This window comes from Protopterus annectens, chromosome 7.part1 (assembly GCF_019279795.1).
Source record: "Protopterus annectens isolate FY-2018-M chromosome 7.part1, PAN1.0, whole genome shotgun sequence".
In the NCBI taxonomy this organism is placed as follows: Eukaryota; Metazoa; Chordata; order Ceratodontiformes; family Protopteridae; genus Protopterus; species Protopterus annectens.
Window position 1 is genome coordinate 216,087,821 of NC_056740.1, and position 21,855 is coordinate 216,109,675.

The 21,855-nt window shown below is 41.1% G+C and overlaps 1 protein-coding gene across 2 annotated transcripts in view; it reads left to right on the forward strand.

Moving 5' to 3' along the window:
- Window positions 1-21,855, forward strand: part of CLPX (caseinolytic mitochondrial matrix peptidase chaperone subunit X) — a 1,745,917-nt gene that overhangs the window by 987,495 nt on the left and 736,567 nt on the right. The window lies entirely within an intron of this gene.

Here is a 21,855-nt window from a genome sequence, read left to right on the forward strand (position 1 = left end):
CTTTTTCATCTTCCACTATTTGATCCTTGGCACTGCTTTCACACTTGTCCTCTTCTTGATCACCAACATCATCCTACAGACCACCATTCTATGGTGCCTAACTACACTTTCTCTTGTCACCACTTTACAGTCTCCAATCTCCTTCAGACTGGCCCTCCTGCATAGTATATAATCCACCTGTGTGCATCTTCCTCCACTCTTGTACTTCACCCTATGCTCCTCCCTCTTCTTAAAATATGTATTCACCACAGCCATGTCCATCCTTTTAGCAAAATCCACTACCATCTGGCCTTCTGCATTCCACTCCTTAACACCATACCTGCCCATCACTTCCTCATCCCCTCTGTTCCCTTCACCAACATGCCCACTGAAGTCCGCTCCAATCACTAGTCTCTCACCCTTGGGTACACTCACCACCACTTCATCCAACTCCAAAATTTTTCTTTTTCATCCATCTCACACCTAACTTGCGGAGCGTATGCACTAACAACATTCATCATTACACCATCAATTTCCAGCTTCATAAACATCACTCTATCTGACACTCTTTTCACCTCCAAAACAATCTTGGCATACTGTTCCTTCAGGATAATCCCTACCCCATTTCTCCTCCCATTCACACAATTATAGAACAATTTGAACCCACCCCCTATACACCTGGCCTACTCCCCTTCCATCTGGTCTCTTGCACACACAATATATCAGCCTTCCTTCTCTCCATCATATCAGCCAGTTCTCTCCCTATACCAGTTATACTGCCAGCATTCAAAGTTCCTATCCTCAGTACTACACTCCTAACCTTCCTCCTCTCTTTCTGCTTTCGGGCATACCTTCCTCCTCCTCTTCTCCTTCTCCTCCTTTGTCCAACAGTAGCCCAATTTCCGCAAGCACCCTGTTGGCTAACAGTACTGGTGGTGGTCGTTAACCTGAAATGTAACCTGAAATTATACTCTTAATTTGTTTAATAACTGTATTGTCTTTTTGTTGTGTTGTTCTTATATCTGATCACAATGTAATACATCATCTGTTAATGTTTCAGCATTTTCCAAACCTTGATTTCCTTGTGCAGCAGGTTTTTGTCAGTGAAGTTGATGAAATACCAAATCAATGTGCAAGACTTCCATTATATTCTTAATGATATATTAAATGTATACATCGTGGAGTCTTCATCTAGCTTTATCTACCAGAATTCCTGCTTTACATAACACTGATAACATTTGACATTAAGACCACTTGCTCAGCTGTAAGCAGGTTTATAATACTTTCTTATAATCACTTTATATCGTGTATATCAGTGAAGTGAATATGTTTCTTCCTTTTCAGCAGTGACCATACTTGCCTTTTTGATTGCTTCACAACATCCAAGTATTCTGTTCACTTCTGTTCCTACTTTGTTGAGAGCTTTCTGCACTTTCCTTTAAGCATTTATTATTGGCAAAGAATTATATTTTTTTTGTGTACAATATTTTTCTCACAGGCATAATTTCAAAGGATTATCATTGCTGTGGCTCTGCATAGTATCTGAGATGCCTCTGTAGCTGCCTTCATACCTTCACTGTCTGCATTCAGCTGTGTCACCATTTCTAGTCTGTCAAAAGTCATATGACCAGGAATACTAGGAGACTGTATTTTCAGAACTGCTGTGATTTGAAAGAAGATTTTTGTATGCTCACATGTGAGTAAGTTTTGACTCAGTAGCTTTTTTGGTGCCCTGAATGTATTAACAGTGTGTAGTTCACTCTCTGATGAACTTAAACCCCAATTTTTTCAGAAGTGTATTTAGACAGAATGTTATCCTATGCATCTGTGCCTAGTTTAAATTTAATATATTGCGTAATAGGCAGCTTTATTTGTGTGTGGAGATAAAGCCGTGAATACAGTCCTGGCAACCAGAGTTCACTTAGCAGCTTGGGTACATGCTGGAGCTGGCAGGGAAAAGGAATAATAAAGCATTCCTAGCCCGCCTGTCTTTGGGAGGGATGTGCTGGTGGCACCCAGTCTTCTGCTAGTGTCCCTTGTGGAGATCAGTGATGAACGTGGCTACTTCGAAACATGGCAGTCTTAAGGATGGTTGTATCTTTAGCAGGAGTGAGTAACTCTATAGTAACCTACACTGACACCTGTTGGATGATGAACTATGGAGTGTTACTGTGCACGTGTGTTGCTAGACTCTGTTACTTGGCCCATGGGGGGGGGGGGGGGGTTAATGGCAGGGAAGGAAGAATATGCAAAGAACTGCTTTTTCCCCAACATATTTATTTGCCCTCTTGTCTTAGTTCCTATAAAGCATTTTCATACTTAATTTACTTTAATAGCAACTTCTAAAGTTATTGTTTCGTGCAGTTAATTCATGCTTCTGTTAAGCAAGATGCAGATTTTTTCCAAACACCTTGCCTTTCCATTTACATATCTCTGCAAAATGATTGCTTCTAGCACAGATCTACAAAGTTAACTATAAATAAGCTGATGCTTCCTTGTGGGCTTATAGACAATTAATACAGGAGGCTTAAATGTCAACTGCACCATATTTTGTGTATACCTCATGACTCTTTCTTGACTCCATTGTTATTAGTGTAATATATTTTTATTGTGGTTCTCATTTTTCCCTTTTTATTTCACTTTCATTGATGTACTTTCTTTTTGTAATTTAATTTGTTGTGAATACACCCACAGTTTTTTTAATGGCCAGGTTTGCTTCCATTAATATGTTCTCTTTGTTTTTGTTATACCATATATTTTCTTTGTTAATGATTCATGCAGATTGGGATGCCAAGTTAGAAAACATTTTTGTAAAAACATTTTTTTTCTTTTGTCAGAGTGTTGGCACCTTTATAAACAGTGTTTGAGCTCCAGTTAATCTGTGGTATGTGTGTGCCATAAAAATGTAACTGTATGAATGAAGAAAAGGTGAAAGGAAAAAGTATATGAAACCTGTATTCACAATGTAAAGTGTAATGTTCTACCATTTCACAGTAAGGACTTAATTGCTTGTATGTAACATTAAGTTGCACAAGGGTTTGGAAACAGGAAAACCAAGGGTCATAAAAAATGCAATTACAGTGTACTTCAAGGGGCAGCTGGATATAACTATGAAAATTAAGCAACTAATTGCATGTGAAGAGTTGAGATACTGTTTGCTTTTATCTCTAGTGAAAGCACAAATTTCTTATTAACTTTTTGCCCTCCTGTACTTGAATAATTACACCCTTAACAACTTTCCCTCCTGCACTTGAATCAGTACACCCCTTTGCACCTTCCTCTCAAACAACACTTGTCATCTTTCTCTTTTTCTAGCTGCAGCCATCCACTGCTGTACCCGTCTCATGCATCCCCTATATACTCAAGTTGTAAACCTTCTAGATACACCAGTTTGGACAAACAACCTAAACAGAGCTAATCCTGTAACATTCTCTCTGTCATTTGCTAGTACCACTATCCTCCTGTACATTAGTACTATTTCCCCTTCCCTCCTAAATCATTTTGTAGCTTACTTTAAGTCTCTTCAACTCTCAAAAAACCTCTATTAAACTAAAATCTCCCTTTCTGTATAATTTTATAACTTCATTACAAATCTTGAACTTCTTACAAACATTTCTTTATTGAAATGTGAGACCACTAAACTTCTTTACAGCAATGTCTTCTGCATTATAAATCCATTTACTTCTTGCAAGATTTTAGAGTTACAAGAATTGTATAGACTTAGAATTGTTGATGTAAATACTTTATTGTATATACCTGTTTTGTAATTATGTTTCTTTTTTATGATAAATGTAGCTGTTATTTTTTCCGAGAACTGTCTGAAATACACTTGTTAATATAAATGTACTGTGATGGAGAGATTTTCTACCCAGGCCTCTGCTGAAAAAGTGCTCTACCCATTCGGACTTTTCCAGTCAACAAAGACATAAATAAAGTAAATATTTTTTTTCCTTTAGTGTGAGAAAATTCCCCTTTTCTTCTTCTAGACAGTGCAGTAAGGATTTTAAACAGCTGAGGATTTCCCCACGCTTTAGTATACTAGTGCTGCATTGTTGAACTGCACAATACTCATGAACCTCTTCCCTCAGTAAACATTTTACAGGCTCATAGACTGCATAGACTCGGAAAAGAAATTACCTATCTTGAAGTTTATGGTTTTAAACCTCTGAGGAGCCTCCTGCAAGCTTTGGTATACTATTGCTGCAGTATTGAAGTACACAGTAGTTGTGGACCTCTTCCTCCAGTAAACATTTTTCATGTTCATGGACTGTGCAGACTCTGGAATGAGAATTATCCAAATGGATGTTTATGTAAGGATGTATCCTGTTTAGTTCCACTATTGTGAACTCCCTCCAAGCAGAAAGGATCTCTTTGTTCTTTTACTTCTGTAACTTCTATACCTTTCTGTCTATTCTGTCTTGTCTATTAACTCTCTATACATCTTACTTTCTTTTTTCCTTAGTTTTACACAGTTATAGTATCTCTTATGTGTTTCTTATTTTCTCTGCGGCTACCATATTTCAGACCGACTTTTACCTCATGAACTTGGTTACGCAATTCTGTTGTTTGTACTCCTTTTCCTTTTTCCTTCCTCTAGCCCTGTTACTGCTGGTCAGCTCTGCCATTATCTCATTTAATTTTCCTCCTTATTCACTTTACTTGTGCTAGTCTTTACCCTTTTCTTTATTTCTTCTATTTTTTGTCCTATTTTTAACATCATATTGTCTGCTGTATGCATTCTGTCCATGCCCCTGTACTCTGCTATTTGTCTTTCTGCGGCTTTTCTCTTCACACTGTCATCCATATCTCTCTCTTCATTCTCCTTTTCTACTTATGGCTATGGTAATAAGGTAATTCTAAACTAAATTAGTTTCTTTCTCATGCAAACTAAACCTATCCTATCGCCTCTTAGCCATTCAGCTAATAGACATCACCTAGTCAACCGTAGCAACCTATCAACTAATCCTACCTTCCCCTAGAGTAACACTGCCACACAAGCTCACTCGCATACTTGCATGTAATAACACTTTACTACACATCTCAGTAACTCAAACCTGACCAGTTTCTTCAGTTTATACTGTACTACACCACAACTCCATCTTCTGTGGTATAGTTATCTTTTCTAATCCATCTACTCATCAATCCATACCATTTCTGCTCTCTAGAGCAAGCCCTTACTTCCTGAACTCACAGGAACAAGCCCAGTTGCTAATTCTTACTAATCTCACATCTTATCACATACCAGTGTTTGTATGCCATCTGCCATCCCCTAATTACACTCCTTTTAACTACGCCATCACCTGTACATCTCTGTGTAGCACCAAACCTTTGCAATGCAACTCACATTCATCTCTTTAGACTTGTATATCTAAACTGTTCACTCACCCTATCCAAAATCAGACCGAAAGGTAGATTAAAAAGCAAGGTGTTCCCTGCAACCTCCACCTTTATATCAAAAGTACACACATGTGGAGTTTCTGGATTAAAATGGTGAGTTCTTCAAATTTTCTGTCAGTAGGCTATCCACTGGATTTCTGTCACCTTCCTCCCTTATTCCAATAAATTTCTTCCTTTAGTTGACTCCTTTTATAAATTTTACTGAGACCTCAGAATTTCCATCCATTACCATTGTTGGTAGTTTACTTTTCTTTCTCTCTGTCCTCTTCCTGCCCTTTTTAGGGTGTTCTCAGCTACCGTTGTTGGTAGTCTTTCTTATTTTTCAAAAAAAAAAATCCTCTAACTATTTTACATTTTTGTAGTTATTTCTTTTAGGCCTTCTCTTTCTTTAGTTACACTGGGATGGCTGATAAACCAACTGACTTCAAGAAATGCATCTCCTGTGGGCACAAAATACATATTTCAAATGCCAACAAGGAATGTGCCTGTTGTTTGGGCGCTGCCCATTTAGATGCAGATTGTACAGTTTGTGCTGGATTCATCTTCAACTTTGGTCAAGAACTTGCATAGATGATATTTGTGCAGCTCCTACTTGGTCTAATGCTCATACCTGTACTCATTAAAAGCTGGATTTGGTTTCTAGGAACAGAGCTGCCTTTGGATATGCATACTCCGAAATATCCTTCCATGAGGACCACCCAAGTTTCATCTAGCTGAGGACTCTGTCCCATCAGTTGAGGAATGAATGAAAATGGCAACATCAGATAAAAAATGTTTTAGCCATAACGTTACATGTGTGTTGTCCATTTTCATTCTTCCCAACTTCCTGCCGTCCTGACCATCTTCTCCTTGCTGCTGGAGAGGCCTAAGAGTATCATTTTGGGAATGGTTTGTTCCTTATAGGTTCATAGGTTGGTACTGGGCTATCTGCCCGAAGGCATATATTAGCCCAGCCACATTGTGCGGTATTCACCGCCCCTTTAGTAGCTCCCTAGACCCTTGTACTAGCAGCTAGTACCCTTGGCCCCTATCTAGTAGTGCTGTTGGTGTGATCCCCGGTGTGAACTTTCTGTTTCCCATCCACTCATCAAGGTTCCTCTTGAAGAGTGATAGTGAGGGGCTCTGTCTTATGTAGATCGGGACCCTGTTCCATAGTAAGGGAAGTCTCTGCAAAGGGAATCTATCCCTCCAGCATGTTCTATTCATTGTTGTGCTGAGGTTTATATCCCCTAGAGCGTGTAGCTCGAGTAGATTAGGTTTTGCTAAGATGGAGCATGTTCAACAATTCTGGGTTGGACATGGCTCTGTACGTTAGACAGAGATCGCCTCTGAGAAAGCGGTATGCACCAGAAAACAGTCTTAGCTTTTTCAATCATGCTGCATAGGGCAACTGTTTGAGGCCAGTAATCATCTTGGTTAGGTACCCCTGTGGTCTCTCCAGCCACTGGAGATGTCTAGCCAGGTACATTCCAATTGGTGCATTGTACTCAATAATGGGTCTGATGAGGGAAGAATAGAGGGGCACCATTACATCCTTAGATCTTGATGTGAACCCTTTCATGATCAGATGGGTCACATAGAAGGATTTTCTAACCACTTTGGCAACATGGTTATCAAAGGAAAGCTGACTATCTACTTGGGTCCCTAGATCCCTTATTTCTTCTTCAGATTTCAGGGGATTACCTCCTATGTTGTACTTTGCGGGTACTCTGTTTTTTCCAAAGGGGATTACTACGCATTTTTTTGCATTTAGCTTGAGACCATGGCTTTGACACCATGCATCAGTCTCATTTAGGCCCTTCTGGAGGATCTCCATGTCAGCCGGAGACTCTGTTATAGCACCTAGTTTGCAGTTGTCCGCAAACTTAGTCAGCCACAGCCCTTCCGTGCTTGCCTGTACTTCTGAGAAGTATATGCCAAACAGGAGGGGCCCCAGGACAGAGCCCTGAGCACACCACTCATTACTGGTCTGGATTCGGACATAGATCCTGCTACTCTTACTTTATGGGATCTGTCTGAGAGCCAGCTTGCGATCCATCTTGTGACATAAGGGTTTATGCCCAGGTGGTGAGCTTATCAATAATACCTGAATGGGGAATGGTGTCAAATGCTTTAGCAAGGTCAAGGTAAGCCATGTGCACCTCCTTTCCCTTATCTATAGCCTGAGTAACTGTCTCAAAGAAATCCACCAGATTCAGGAGGCATGATCTGCCCTTGAACCCGAACTGTGTGGTGTCCAGCGACTGGAGGTTCCCAATCTATCCATTTATGAGTTCCATAATGATTCGCTCCATAGCCTTACAGATCAGACTGGTCAGGCTTATTGGACGGTAGTTCCCAGGGTCAGTTGTGGCCCCACCCTTGTGTAGCGGGGCCACCGTTGCCATGTACCATTCTATGGGCACATATCCTGTGGAGAGGCTGAGACTGAGCAGGGTATTAAGATGCAGGGTTAATTCTTTTTGGAGCTCGTGTCTGACACAGCCTGGGACACCATCTGGTCCCATGGAGGCAGTGTTTTTAGCTTTAGATAGAGCTTGTTTGAGCTCCAGCTCTTTTTCTTATTCTATACCTTCTTGAATTCTCTTAAGGTATTACCATTGACTCCTATGGGCAGCAAACTCAATCTGAGGTATGTTAGGTTGACGTGGCACTTTGGGTAAAGGGAGAAGCTTGAGAGTTGAAAAGAAGTGGCCGAATTGGATCCATGACTCATCAGTTGAGGAAGAATTAAAATGGGCAATACAGATGTAATGTTATGACGAGTACAATTTTTTTTTTTTATAGCAGTACTGAGCTGCTCATCACATTCCTCAGACTTAATAAATACAAAAGCCAAATGTATGGCTGCTCTCTACATCTTTCCCGGTTTGGTTGAATTGATGTCCCAGAGGGCTTAGAAGGAACCAGACATAGTAGAACTCATCTTTCACAAGCCAGATAAAATTTTAGTGTCCATGAAAGATGTGGCACATTGGAGTAAGAGGCCTACAGTAGATACCATTGTGGTGGAGGTGGACTCTGAAAAGGAACTCTCAGGATAGAGAATGTCTGTCTACCCCTGAAAAGAGAGTCTAGGACATTGGATAGGTTTGGGAAGTGTTTATGCTTTAATGATTTTATTTTTTCTTGCAAGCACTGAACTGCATGGCTCATTTGACTAGACTGCAGAGGGATTTGAAAGAGAGATGCCAAAATCCCTAGCAGGTGCCATGACTGAGGAGTCCCATAGTGCATTGGAGTCACTGTTGTTGACCATGCAGTCTGTTACCAACGTGTCCATTGTCTCTTGTCCATTGCAGTGGATGGCACTGGCAGAGCAGCAGGTACCAGCTTTATTATTCACCACTATTCTAGAATGCAGCTTCGTGATTTTTGCAGAAAACTTCAATAAGTCCTTCTTGAATGTCCTTTAATGGATCATCCTTGTTTGGGCCCAAGGTTAAGGAAACTGGGTTCCTATTATGTAATCGTACTTCCAGAAGGTCGAACACCAGATGTTCGAACTTGGAAGTTTGAAAGTTGAAAATGTCAAAGCAGTGGAAGTCCGAATTCTTTCCCAGGGAAAGAATTAGGTTGGACGTTTCTGCGACTTCGACATATTCTCCATTGTGATGCGAAAGTTATGGAATGGGTTAAGATAAGTGTGCGACTGTGACGGACATTGGGATTAGGGTGCAGGTAAGGTAAGTATGCTATAGCGACTGACTTTAGGGTTAGGGTGCGGGTAAGGTAAGTGTGCGGTAGTGACAGTCTGTAGGGTTAGGGTGTGGGTAAGGTAAGTGTGCGATAGTGACAGACTTTAGGGTTAAGGTGCGGGTAAGGTAAGTGTGCGATAGTGATGGACTTTAGGATTAGGATGCAGGTAAGATAAATGTACGATAGTGACAAACTTTAGGGTTAGGGTGCGGGTAAGGTAAGTATGCAGTAGTAATGGACTTTAGGGTTAGGGTGCGGGTAAGGTAAGTGTGTGATAGTGACGGACCTTAGGGTTAGGGTGCAGGTAAGGTAAGTGTGCGGTAGTGACGGACCTTAGGGTTAGGGTTTGGGTTAAGGTTAGTGCATAGATTGTTGTGCATGTAAGGTTTAGTGTAGGTTTATAAGGTTTTTGGTGTGCTTGTGTTGTGTATGTGTTTTTGGGAACAGCAAATTTTTTACTGGGAAAAAATTTGCGGTTCTGATGTTTCGATGTTTTCACATTTGAACATCTGGTGTTCGATGTTCTGGAAGTTCGATTACGTAATAGAAACCCAAGGAAAGCCTAGACAGGAGTGAGCAAAACTCCAGAAACTTGTCTGCCATTGGAATCTATTTCTTGACACCAGAGAGGTCCTTTTCATGTAACCACAAGGGTGGGAAACATTTTTGGGTTCAAAAGTCCCAGAGTTTTGCCCTGGACACTTCTGGTGGCAGGAGCACCCCCCCCCCCCCGGTGGACCTTTAATGGATGTCACCCAAAATACAGAAGTGAACTGCAGAACCAGGAGTTTTGAGGTTGGTATAATGGTTAAGGTGTTTACTTTACAAACACAAGATGCAGGGTGTGATTCTCACATGGGGTAATTAGCTAGGCTTAAAATGGCCCACAAAGGCAGTTAGCCTAGTAGTAATCTATGAACAAATCCCTCCAGTGTTTATGAAGGGTCGTCCAATTGGCCTTTTGTGGAGGCAGTTGAGGGGCAAATAACTGTCCTTCCCAAGTCTGAATAGCCATCACCCCAGATTCTTGCATGTTAAGAGTAATAACCAGCAGCTGTTTCATCTCGTTATCACCCCTTCCAATTTTGAAACACAAGACCCTTCCAGACAGTACAACCTGATAACAAAGGGCAGCACAGCCAATATTAAAGCTGCTAAAAAGTGAGTAATGCAGGAGGTCCCACCAGACCAAAGGGGTCCAGAGTATACTCAGGGTTTTTTGGTGCCATAAAAGAACAGGGATTATTCTTAGACCTGAGCCAGCTGAATTGGTTTGTTGAACATATGTCATTTCAGATGTTCATAGTGTACTCTTTGCTCCCCCTTCTTTAGAAATATGAGTGGATGTCCTCTGTGGACCTGCAAGATGCCTTCTCTTGCATCATAATAACTAGGCAGTCCAGGAGGTTCCTATGCTTCTGGCTGGAAGCCAGTCATTTCCATTTCAGAGTATTGCCCTTACAGTTGATTCTGTAAATATGGCCCATTCCATAGCTTTTTTTTTTGTATATGAAGTTCAGCAAGTTGATTAACTTTGGTGCTTTCACATAATGAAACATATTAGATAAAATAAATACCTGCTTCTTATTGGGAGCAGAAATATTTTTCCTTGGAATTTCAGGCATCTACTACCCCTCGCTACTGAAGTGATGCCTTATTCCACTGATGTGTTATAATTTAAAAGGAATCCACAAAGTCTGAATTACTGAGAGAGGAAAAATAATGTAAACATTAACTTACTAAAGAAAAAAGTCAGTTGTACTTGCTGAGTCTTATACTCTGGCTAATGATGATAATTCAGATGTGTGATATTGATGCCAATCGCTGTCTTATTTCACACCAAGAAATTTCAAGGCTCTTAACACAGGAAATAAAGATGCTTTAAATCATTTGTTAGTTGATTTTGAAATTGGTTAAATATATTTCTGAAGTGTTGTATATATTGCCTTTTCACTTGTATTGCTACATCTTGTGAATATTACTGTAAGTTGGGTTTATTCAGTTAAAGTCCATCTGTATTTTGTCCAGGTTTAACATTAAGGAAGTAATAGGCATTACAGTCTAAGTTGCAGGTAATGGGCATCCTTGTCTAACATCATTAGGGATGTATAGGACTGGAGTTTGCATTTAATTAGCATTTATCTTGACTGATTAAGTGCATATATTCTTTGTAAATAATGTATTGATTTACAGAATACTGTAATATTGCACTGGAGGTATCAAATAATTCTGTTTAGAATGTCAGATACTGTAACTTTGTCCAATTTATTGCAGTAATGGAAATATTTTTACCATTATTATTTTAAGTATATTATTAACTTGACACTTGTTAATTTAATTTGTTTTGTGACCCAATAAAGTTGAATGTGTAGTCAGCTGTTCAAGAATACTTTTATGGATCATTTTATCAATCTGTTACAGATTTCCAGCAAGATTATTGGCTCTTCTGATGCTCAGTCTCCTAAATTTTTACTCTTAACCAGGTTTTGACAAGTGTCCCAAGTTCTTGATATTTGTCGTTATAGATCTCACAAACATATTTTTACCTGAGGAATTTCAATTTTATCTTTTAATTACCATGCTGGATCGTGAAATTGGAATAAATAATTGAAAGGCTTTTTGTCATTGAGTAGCAAGTGATTTCCCTGATGTATCATGAAAAAGGAAATGGTTCATAGGTTCATACTAGGCTATCTGCCCTAGGGCATTTATAAGCCTAGCCCAGAGTTTTGTGACTTTCGCCACCCCTTTAGTTTGAAGGGTACTATGCCCATTATTTAGCTGTGCCTCTGTCAAGCAGTGACACTGAGGTGATCCCCTGGTATACCTGCGATCTCCCATCCATTGGTCAAGATTTCTCTTGAACAAAGCCAGCGAGGTGCTCTGCCTCACATGTACCGGGATTTTGTTCCACAGCATAGGGAGTCTCTGGGTGATGAATCTGTCCCTCCAGCACATCCTATTTATGACCGTGTCAAGGTTCAAGTCTCGTGCTCTTGTAGATCGGATGGATTTAGATTTTTTTGAGGTGAAGCATGTTCATTAATTCCGGGTTGGACATGGCCTTGTATGTCAGGCACAGGTCACCTCTGAGCAGGCGGTAAGCGACTGAGTAGAGCTGGAGCTCCTTCAGTCGGGCAGCATAGGACATATTTTTGAGACCCTTTATCCTTTTGGTGAGGAACTTTTGGGGCCTTTCCAATTACTGCAGGTGTCGGGTCAGATACATTCCAAATGGGGCGTTATACTCAATCATCGGTCTGATGAGTGATGAGTAGAGGGGAATGATGACCTCCCTTGACCTAGATGTGAATCCCTTCATGATCAGGTGGGCAATGTAGAAGGTCTTTCTAACTACTTTGGCAACGTGGGTATCAAATGAGAGGTTACTGTCAACCTGGGTCCCCAGATCCCTGATAACCTCTTCTGTGCTTAGTGGATTGCAACCTATATGGTAGCTGGGGGTAACCTTGTTTTTCCCGAAGGGTATGACTATGCATTTTTTAGCGTTTAACTTTAGGCCATGGCTTTGGCACCAGTTATCCGTTTCTATGAGACCCCTCTGAAGGATATCTGTGTCTGATGTGTTTTCAACTATGGCGCCCAGTTTGCAGTCATCTGCAAACTTTGTCAGCCATAATCCTGGTCCATGGTCTTTTCCTTTTCAGAGGTGTGCACTTCAGATGTTCAAGTTCAAGCTCTTTGTTTTCCATATTGCAGTATATTGTGCATAGTTTGCATATAGTAGTTTAGCTATGTCTTTCATTTGTTCATCTCTTTTGTTTACAGCTTAAGATAGCTGCTTTAAAGGTATCCCATAGCAGAAGTAAAGAAACTTTGTGATTTTGACGGTTTAACCAGGAATTCTGTACCCTTTAGTCTAAACTAGTCATTGTTCAACCTGCTAATACTTCATTTACTTGCTTGTTTCTAAAGGAATTAACATTGCCACCATTTCAGGATCAAAACATGGGCACATATGTAATGTAAAGGATTCTTAACTGCATCATACTGAACATCCATTGACACTAGAATTATGTTTGTCCTTGTTAATACGTATGGCAGGATGAGATATGTAACAAGGCTTTTTAATTTTGAAACCTCCGTAAAAGTTCTAATAGCAGATTATACTTTTTAGATAGGAAGAACAAAAAGGATCATTAGCTCTCTCTATAGTAGTAAGTATAATATTTGAGTCCCCTTCAGTTATTACCATAGGTGTCCAGTCCTCTTTTAAGTCTAGACTAACTGAAATGCCATTTAAAAAGTGTTTTAAACAGAACGTGGGGCTTAAGCACAACCTGTGTCATTCCGTTGATGCTTTTTGTTTATAGCATCAGTATTCTATCTATGGTATGCAAAAAAAATGTTCACACTTCATGTACAACTTTTTCTTAAAATAGTTAAGTTATTCATTTATTTTCCATTATTCACATCTTGTTGTTTCATCCATTTATGAGTTGCATTGTATATTTTATTTATCCCTTATTTAAATGAGTTTTCATCAGGAATATACATTCCATTTAGCCATCATTAAAATTAGTTTTTATCAAGAATATATCTTTTCTTTTAATATGCAACTCCACATCTGATTTGACAAGCCATTAATATCGATGGAGGCTAGTTTCAGCAATTCATATTTAGTAAAGCAAGACGAACACAAGACAATAGTACTCACAGGTGCCTAATACTGTTGGTATATCCACAGATGTATTGCAGTTCTCCTCCTGAGGTGGTTAGACAATGGGAGTGTCCCTTTAGTAGTCCAAACATATGCTTCAGTCCATTTCCTGTATGTTCTGGGGGTTCTCTATGGGAAGGAAGTCATCAACCAGCGTTCTTGGATATATATGGCATCATCTACTGCACACAACAACATATTTGTAGGCTTTTCTTTCTGCTTCCATAACACTTTTATGTGTAGATCTGTCTGTGTAATATGTGTGTGTGTGCATCTGCCAACCAGATGACTCTGTAGGAAGTTCCCTGCCACAGCCTTTGCTATAGATTGGCTGCATACCTCTCAACCTCTTTGTGCAATGAATCTGGACAAACCCAAAAAGTTATGGCGTGACGAAGGCCAAAAAATAGGGACAGATTTTAAATATTGCTCTTATAAACTTAGAAAATTGCTAGAATAAAAGGATTTGTGTTAGCAAGCATTTTCTGAAGGATATGAAGTCGGAAACTCAAATATACATAATTATTTAGTGACCTCAGTCCTTAGTTATTTGCCAGAAAACCACACATTTTATGAGGGACAGACCAAAAATATGAGACAAAAATATGGACATTTTCTGAAAATTTGGACAGTTGAAAAGTATGGCTGGAGTTGTGATCAGTGTATGAATTGTGAACTGCTCTGGTGGTGCAGAGACACATTTTGAACAATATCCTGGGAATTGCAGGCAACCTGGAAGTTAAGGAAGTGTAAGCCCTTCATGTTGAGGTGTCAAAGGTCCTGTGGACCACATGAGACCTTGATGACAAAATGTATGAAATATTTGTGGCTTTTAGGACCTCAGGAAAGTGGACTGTGTTGAATAGTGCCTGTGTGATACTGGCTGTCTCCTTTGCTCTCTCCTGGGGAGTCAGATAAGCTCCAACACATGCTGTGGCATTATGCAGAGGAACTGATTTAGGATTTATGAGGTTGATGGCTAACGTATCCCTAGAATGTCCACTGTAGGTCACTTGAAGGGTCCCTGTAGCTGTGCTGGCTAAGGCTGTACATTCTATTTAGTACCCGCCCAGAGTAGGCATACCATGTGGTGATCTTCATTCCCACTGCTGCAGTAGACTTTAGGCTTTATTTAGTTATGCTTTGTCCAAGACACAACTGGCCAGGTTCCAAAACCTCCAGCTCCTTATCACACTTCCACTCTGACTGCTGATTGGTCAGCCCTGAGGAGGGAAAATCAGCAGTCAGGATGGAAAATCTTCAGTGCTTTCTTTCCCTCGTGAAGAAACAGCTCAGAGACTTCACAAGAGCAGCAGTCAGCCTTTTAGCTCCTATCTGGCATTTAAGTCCCCTTCAAGGGAACCCTTTCACACAGAAAATATTTATTTTTAATGTTTGTAATATATTTAAAAATATACATGTAGTATATACATACACATATAAACTGCAAGAAAAACCCAGCCCAGCTAGAGTTTCCACTGTGTAATGTCTTAAACCTACTGTAATGGATGCCCAAGACATGTATGCAGATGACCCCTTAAGAACATCAAGTGTTTCAGGTACATGGCTTTTGAACGTCCATGACATTTTTACTTTTTAAGTCTTTATGGCATATATAGATTCAAAGAGTATATATTATATATATAGGGTTCATAGGTTGTTACTAGACTAATGACCACTAGGGCCCGTGCAAGCTTAGGTGTGCAGCCTAAACCATTTGGGTCTTTGAGTGTCATGGGTGTCTGTAAGGAGGGCGTGTTAGTAGGGAAGGTAACTAAGGATTTGTAAGCGGGGAAGGGAGTTGTCAGTATAAACTTTTCTTATTGACGGCCTCTGTCCATAAAGGACATGGCGGCCAGAACTATTTCTGCTCGTTTTAGAAGCAGAGACCTTTCACATGTTAGGCAAATGTGATAACCAGTACACTGCAGAAAGTCACCTAAAATATATATATATATATATATATATATATATATATATGTGTGTGTGTGTGTGTGTGTGTGTATATGTAATATACGTGTATGTGTATATGTGTGTGTGTATGCATATATATATATATATATATATATATATATATATGTGTCTGTGTGTGTGTGCAATATATGTGTGAATGCATATATACATATAGATATAGATGTATGTGTGTGTGTGTGTGTGTGTGTGTGTGTGTGTGTATATATATATATGTGTGTGTGTGTGTGTGTGTGTGTGTGTGTGTAGCTATGTATGTATGTATAGCTAGCTAGCTAGATATATAGCTATAGATACAAAAATATGGTTTACTATCAAAATAGTGAAGCGCACCTTACAGTGTGTCAGAAGATCGAAGGTAAGGGTGCAAAAAGGTAAAACTGTGACCGCAAATCCTGTCAACTGCAAAACGTCGACACATAGTTTGTGGTCGCACTTTTGAGTGTCGTCTTTTAATTGGATCGTACTACAGTGCAGATCAGGAGAATTACCCTTTTCCTCACTGTAGTGCGATCTTGGAGTTAGGATATATAATTAGCAGGGGGTGTGGGGTGCAGGGGGGCTTGCTCCCCTGCAAAACAGTAGATATGTGTATGGGTTATTCCCAGATGGTAAGTGGCACATTACGTGTCGAATATCTATTTTTTTCCTTCCAAAGAAATCAACATTACGGAGCAGTCGGCATGATGGTATTCGTGGGTCTGGGTCGGGGATATGAATATTCATGGTATGTGGTTTTCATTATTTTGATAGTAAACCTGAAAATATATATATAATTTACTTTTCTTTGTATATATTTTGTGGTTCCTTTAAGAAACCCGATATTTCTTATTTAAATCTGGAATTGTTTTTGTTTTTTTAAGCTTCAGTTAGTGTTGCGGCTTAGTTGATGTAGAAATGTTCTGCTTATGCAATCTTTTTATGTATAAAAAGTTTATAGTGTGATGCTGTGTTTCGTTAGAGTAGAGGTAACAACAGAGAATGATGATGCTTGTGTTTACAGTGTTACAACTTACCTACCATTTATTTTTGTTAGATTAATTTTACTTTTTTGAGGTGTCTGACAGAGTTTTAATGTACTGTTTGTGCACTACCAAGTTTTGGGAACTTTATGTGAATGGTAAGTGTACTGCTTGTGTAGACTTGTGACAACATACCTTTCCACTGGCTCATTCCAGCGATTCAAGCCAGATCTGATGAATTCTCGTCTGTTTCAGCATGGATACTTACCTGCTCCTGTTGGTCTGACTTATGCAATTCCTGGAAGAAAAAACAACTCATCAGACAGCCATTGCCCACAATGCGGGCTTAATATTCACTTTAGCCGATAGTGAGTGATTCTACAGTGGCCAGCAGTCGTTCCTCAAACCACTCATTCACCTCACTGGGTTCTTCTCTGGGTAGTGTAGTCATTTCAGCCAACATAAACTGGGTGACAACCACATCCTCTTCTGCTGTTCCACTGTCTGATTCGGGCATGGAAGAATCATTTATTCTGTGACATGAAGTTTCACTAGGAGATTATACTGAATGTGTCGAGGGGGAGACCTCTTGCAGAGTCGGTTATTCCTCTCCTAGTTGGTCACAAAAGGTACAAGTTTAGAAAATAAAAGAATGATTTTTCTCACTTTACCTTGGAAGTTGTTACAGGCAGTCTATCCTGGTGCACAGCCTTCATTTATGTGTTAATCAAGTCAGTGAGAATATTCCTGAGGAAGACCAGTCTGTTAAGTCTGACATGGAGACAGGATTTCCTCTCTTACAGTTTCTCAAGCCCATTATGATACTGAGAAAAACTGGTCTTCATAATCTCCTTGGGAGGTAACTTTCTTTTCTTCGATTGCTGCCTGGCTGAATGAGGTGTTTTTATGGCAGCAAATTGGATGTTCCCCTTGATCTGAGATTTTTTTGATATGTTGCAAGTGGATTTTGCATCATTCCATGCCTGTTTTTCCTCTAGTTCCAGCCTTGGAGTAGGTATTTTATACTGCCTGTAACAACTTCTGTTTCGCAGCCTTTAGTCCCCCCCCCCCCCCCCAAAAAAAAAAAAAAAACAGATTGGCTTTATATACTTTTTCAAACTAACTAGCACTTATTTTTTTCTCCTTGGTTCTGACCCTGCGGGAAACTCAGCTGCTACACCATCAAGGTAACGAGCTACTGGTGTCATCATAACCTTCTCCCTGTAGGTAAGGAGGGAAAGATTTTGAGACCGATTTGGTATGAGAATTTCTTTTTCTTCCACTTGGACATATAGAATTCTTAACTATCAAACCCATTTATGGAAGTTTATGCTGTTTTGTATAAACAGTTTAATCTAGTTACCACTCGCTCTTTCCTGTTAAGGAAATGCCTGTCTCACTGTTATTGTTTCAGATGCATCTCTAGTGTCTAAACATGCCTTGAGTATATGTAATTGTGCTGATGCTGGGTCAAGAGCCTCTGTTTCTGCTGATGTTTTGAGGAAGTATGCCGGCATACAAAATCAGATGATCTGATGTTATTAATCTTCATTCCCTTTATCACTGATGGGATGTCGGTTCCGTCCTCGAAACTGAGCTGGCCTTGTATCAAGCTCGCACCAGCCAAAAACTCTCGAGCTAAGCTTTTACCCATAATACCTTTCTCCCGGTTACCTCAGATCTCGTTTGACGCATTACTGTAAAGCTGCGTTCAAGCCTGCTCTCAAGCTAAGCTCAACCTTTTTGACTTTTTGACTGTTGTTTGTATTTTATTGAATATTAGTCTCTTTCTGTCTACTTTGTACATTTTCTTACATTTTGTGATCTATCTCTGGCCCTTGTATCCTTCTACATTATGGTAGTGTTGGTATCATTGGTGGTACGGCCTTTCTCCCTACCCTTTGTGGTATTTCTTTCTTTCTTCCTATCTCTTTATTTAACAAAAAAAAAAAAAAAAAAAAAACTTTCTCTTTTTTTTTTTCTCTTATAACCTGTGAGTGTCTGGATGTATCATTATGTTTGAAAAGAAAGTTACACCTGGGTTTAAGCAGTGTTATACTTGTAATAGGAAAATGCCTAACAGTGACTCGCATGACGATTTTATGTATTGTTTGGGGGTGCCCCATCTCTCGGTGCAGCCCCCATGTTCTATTTGTAAAGGATTCAGTCAGCGCACTTTGAATGAGCGTAAAAATAAATTGATTCTGAAGGGCCTCCTAAAGAAGCCCTTTTCAGAGGTTTTTTTCTGCAACGGAGGGCTCCCCCCTCCAAGAAAAGAAAGGAAAAGACAGCACTCTGTATCCTCTTCACCATCCAGTGATCTGGGCAAGCCTGCCAAGTCAAAAATACCTAAGATGTTTCCAAACTTAGGTCTATCTCCATGGCACCGACCTTAGTTCCATCAACTGCTACATCACCTTTGGTGCCTGTTTTGGCACCGGCATTGTCCGCGGCACCGACATTTGATTTTTCAAAAACTGCTTCACCCTCTTTGGCACCGAGTGCCACTTTAGCACCGAGCATACCTTTGGTACCTATTACTTCAACTCCACTTGTGACTGAGCCATCCTTATCCTTTCAAGGTACCGAGTGCCCTTTCAGCACCGAGTCTGTCTATGGTACCTATTACCCCTATATTAACCCTACTGCTCCCTGTCTCCAAACTAGAGACAGCAGCACTGTTGGACACTGGTGCATGGACCCGATACTCCCCGTCGGTGGACCCCTTTCTATGACAAATATATAGCCCCTATCTAGAATGACCAGAGTCCCTGTCAGAGGTATCCACTAGATTCACCAGGAGCCTTTCAGAACTTGATGTGGTCTGCCTTGTGAATCAGGTTTTGACAGCCAGGGGGATCCCCACTCTGTCTAAGACCCATCCACTTGCTGGACCTGGGACTGTCTCTCCAAGGACTCCATCATGCTCTCCTCCTTTGACCTTGCAGGTTTAAAAGTCTCTAGCTCCGATGTCCTTTTTGGAACTCTCTGTTTTGGTGCCAGTAGTGGACCTCACTATGACCTTGGAACCGCCCCTTTGGTCTTTGGTATCTTCGGAACCAAATCTTCCTCAAGCTCAGGACTGGGGTGCGGGCTCTTTGGCACCAAGTACGGTTCCAAGTGCATCTATAGTTCCCTCCACAGTGCCAAGAACTCTGTCGGCACTGATCCTTATTGAGGCTCCTTCCTCGGAGGCGGGTTCGATGGAGCGGGGTGTGACCCCGGTTCTGAGGTTGTCCTTCTCGGTTCTGGGCTCCCATCCCTCTTTGGGCGGACCTGCTTTCCACGCAATGGAGAGGGCACTTGCTTCAGGAAGCATTCCTTCGGAGTCGGAACCCCAGTAACCCCTTCCCCCTGAGCTGCAGGTGATACAAGCCACCACCCCTGAACATCGGGCACGAGAGCTGCAGAAAACCCTGTTGCAGGGCACCCCTTCTTCTAAGTCCTCCTCAGAAGCCCCCACTGAGGAGCCACCTTGGAAGAACTAAAGGAAGCACGTAGACTCCCCTGAGTAGTCTCTGACTGAGGATATGGATTACGGTGAAGGGGGAGGGTCCCCACGGTTACCTCCTGATGATGTCTCCTTCGGAGATATCCTTGAAATGCTGAAACAGCGGGGTGACTGGAAGTCCACCAGCCCTTCCTCCGAGGAGTCCGTCTTACTGCAGGCTTTCCGTGCCCGACTATTTACCTCTTGGGTGACACCACCTGCAGGTGAGTTAGTTCAACTCATGGTGCAGCACACTTGGAAGAATCCTGATTCTGTGGAACCGATCCCTAGGAGGCCAGACAAAATCCTATCCCTTCTCAAGAAGAGCCCACATTGGTCTAAGGGTTTACCAGTTGATGCTGTGGTGGTGGCGGCGACCAAGAAAAAGGAACTCACCGAACAGAGTCAGACTGTTCGCCCGCCCAAAAGTGAATCCCAGGCAGTGCCATAGGTGTACACTTCTCCACTCTGCAGCTCTCGTTTTCCAGGACCCAGAGGAGTGGAAAGTTGTGGCACAAAAAGTCTCAGGGTCCTTTTCATGACACATGTGGCGAGTATATACCCCCAAGGGCAGAGGGGGTAACTCTTCTGGAAGGATACCCCTACCAAGGCAGAGGGGGCCCACGTAACCAGGGACCCAGAAATTCTTTCTCTGGATAGTCCTATCAGTTCTCCTGAAGAACAACGTGATTGCTTTCCTCTGGAAGCAGTCAGGGTACATTTCTCTCCGCACCATGCTGCCTGGCAATCTATAACTTCCGACCGTTGGGTGCAGAAGATTATAACCAGAGGCTACACTATTCCCCTCAATGTTTACCCAAAACCTCCTACACGACTTCCCCACATTCCACCCAGTCAAAGGGAAGAAGCAGCTATAGAAATAAAAAAGCTGTGTCAAAAGAGTCATACAAGCAGTCCCATCAGACCAATGCGGATCCAGATTCTACTCAAAGTTCTTTTTGGTGCCAAAAAAGACAGAGGACTGGAGACCAATTTTGCATCTCAGCAATTTAAACAAATCTGTCAATCAAATGAAATTCCAGATGGTCACGGTTCAGTCCATTCTCCCATTCCTAGGAAATGGCGATTGGATGTTTTCAATGTGCGCATTACCACATCAAAATGGACAAACTCTCCCGAAGACTACTTCACTTTTGACTTGGAGACAATCACTACCAGTTTCACTCTCTGCTGTTTGGACTCTCTACAGCCCCCAGAGTGTTCACCAATTGCATGGCAGTAGTCACAGCTCACTTAAGGCTGCAAGGATTCTGGGTGTTTCCATATTTGGACGATTGGCTCCTTACCGCCCCCACCAAGCATCAATTGGTAACAGCCTTGAAATACACTCTTTCCCTGGTTAGACTATTGGGAATAACAATAAACTGGGAGAAATCCAATCTCACTCCAACCCAGTCCATAGAGTTCATAGGAGCAGTTTTCGACACCCGCTCCTGTTTAGTATCTCTCCCACATCACAGATTACAAAGACTGAGACTTCCACTCTGGGTAATATTCTGCCGAAACAAAGCCTCAGCACAGGAAGTCCTTCAACTCCTAGGATCCATGGCAGCTGCTATACCAGTAGTACCTCTCGCAAAACTTTACATGAGAATACTTCTGTTATCTCAGTGGTTCCCAAATCGTCACCCCCTCTGTTTTCAGATACTAATAAC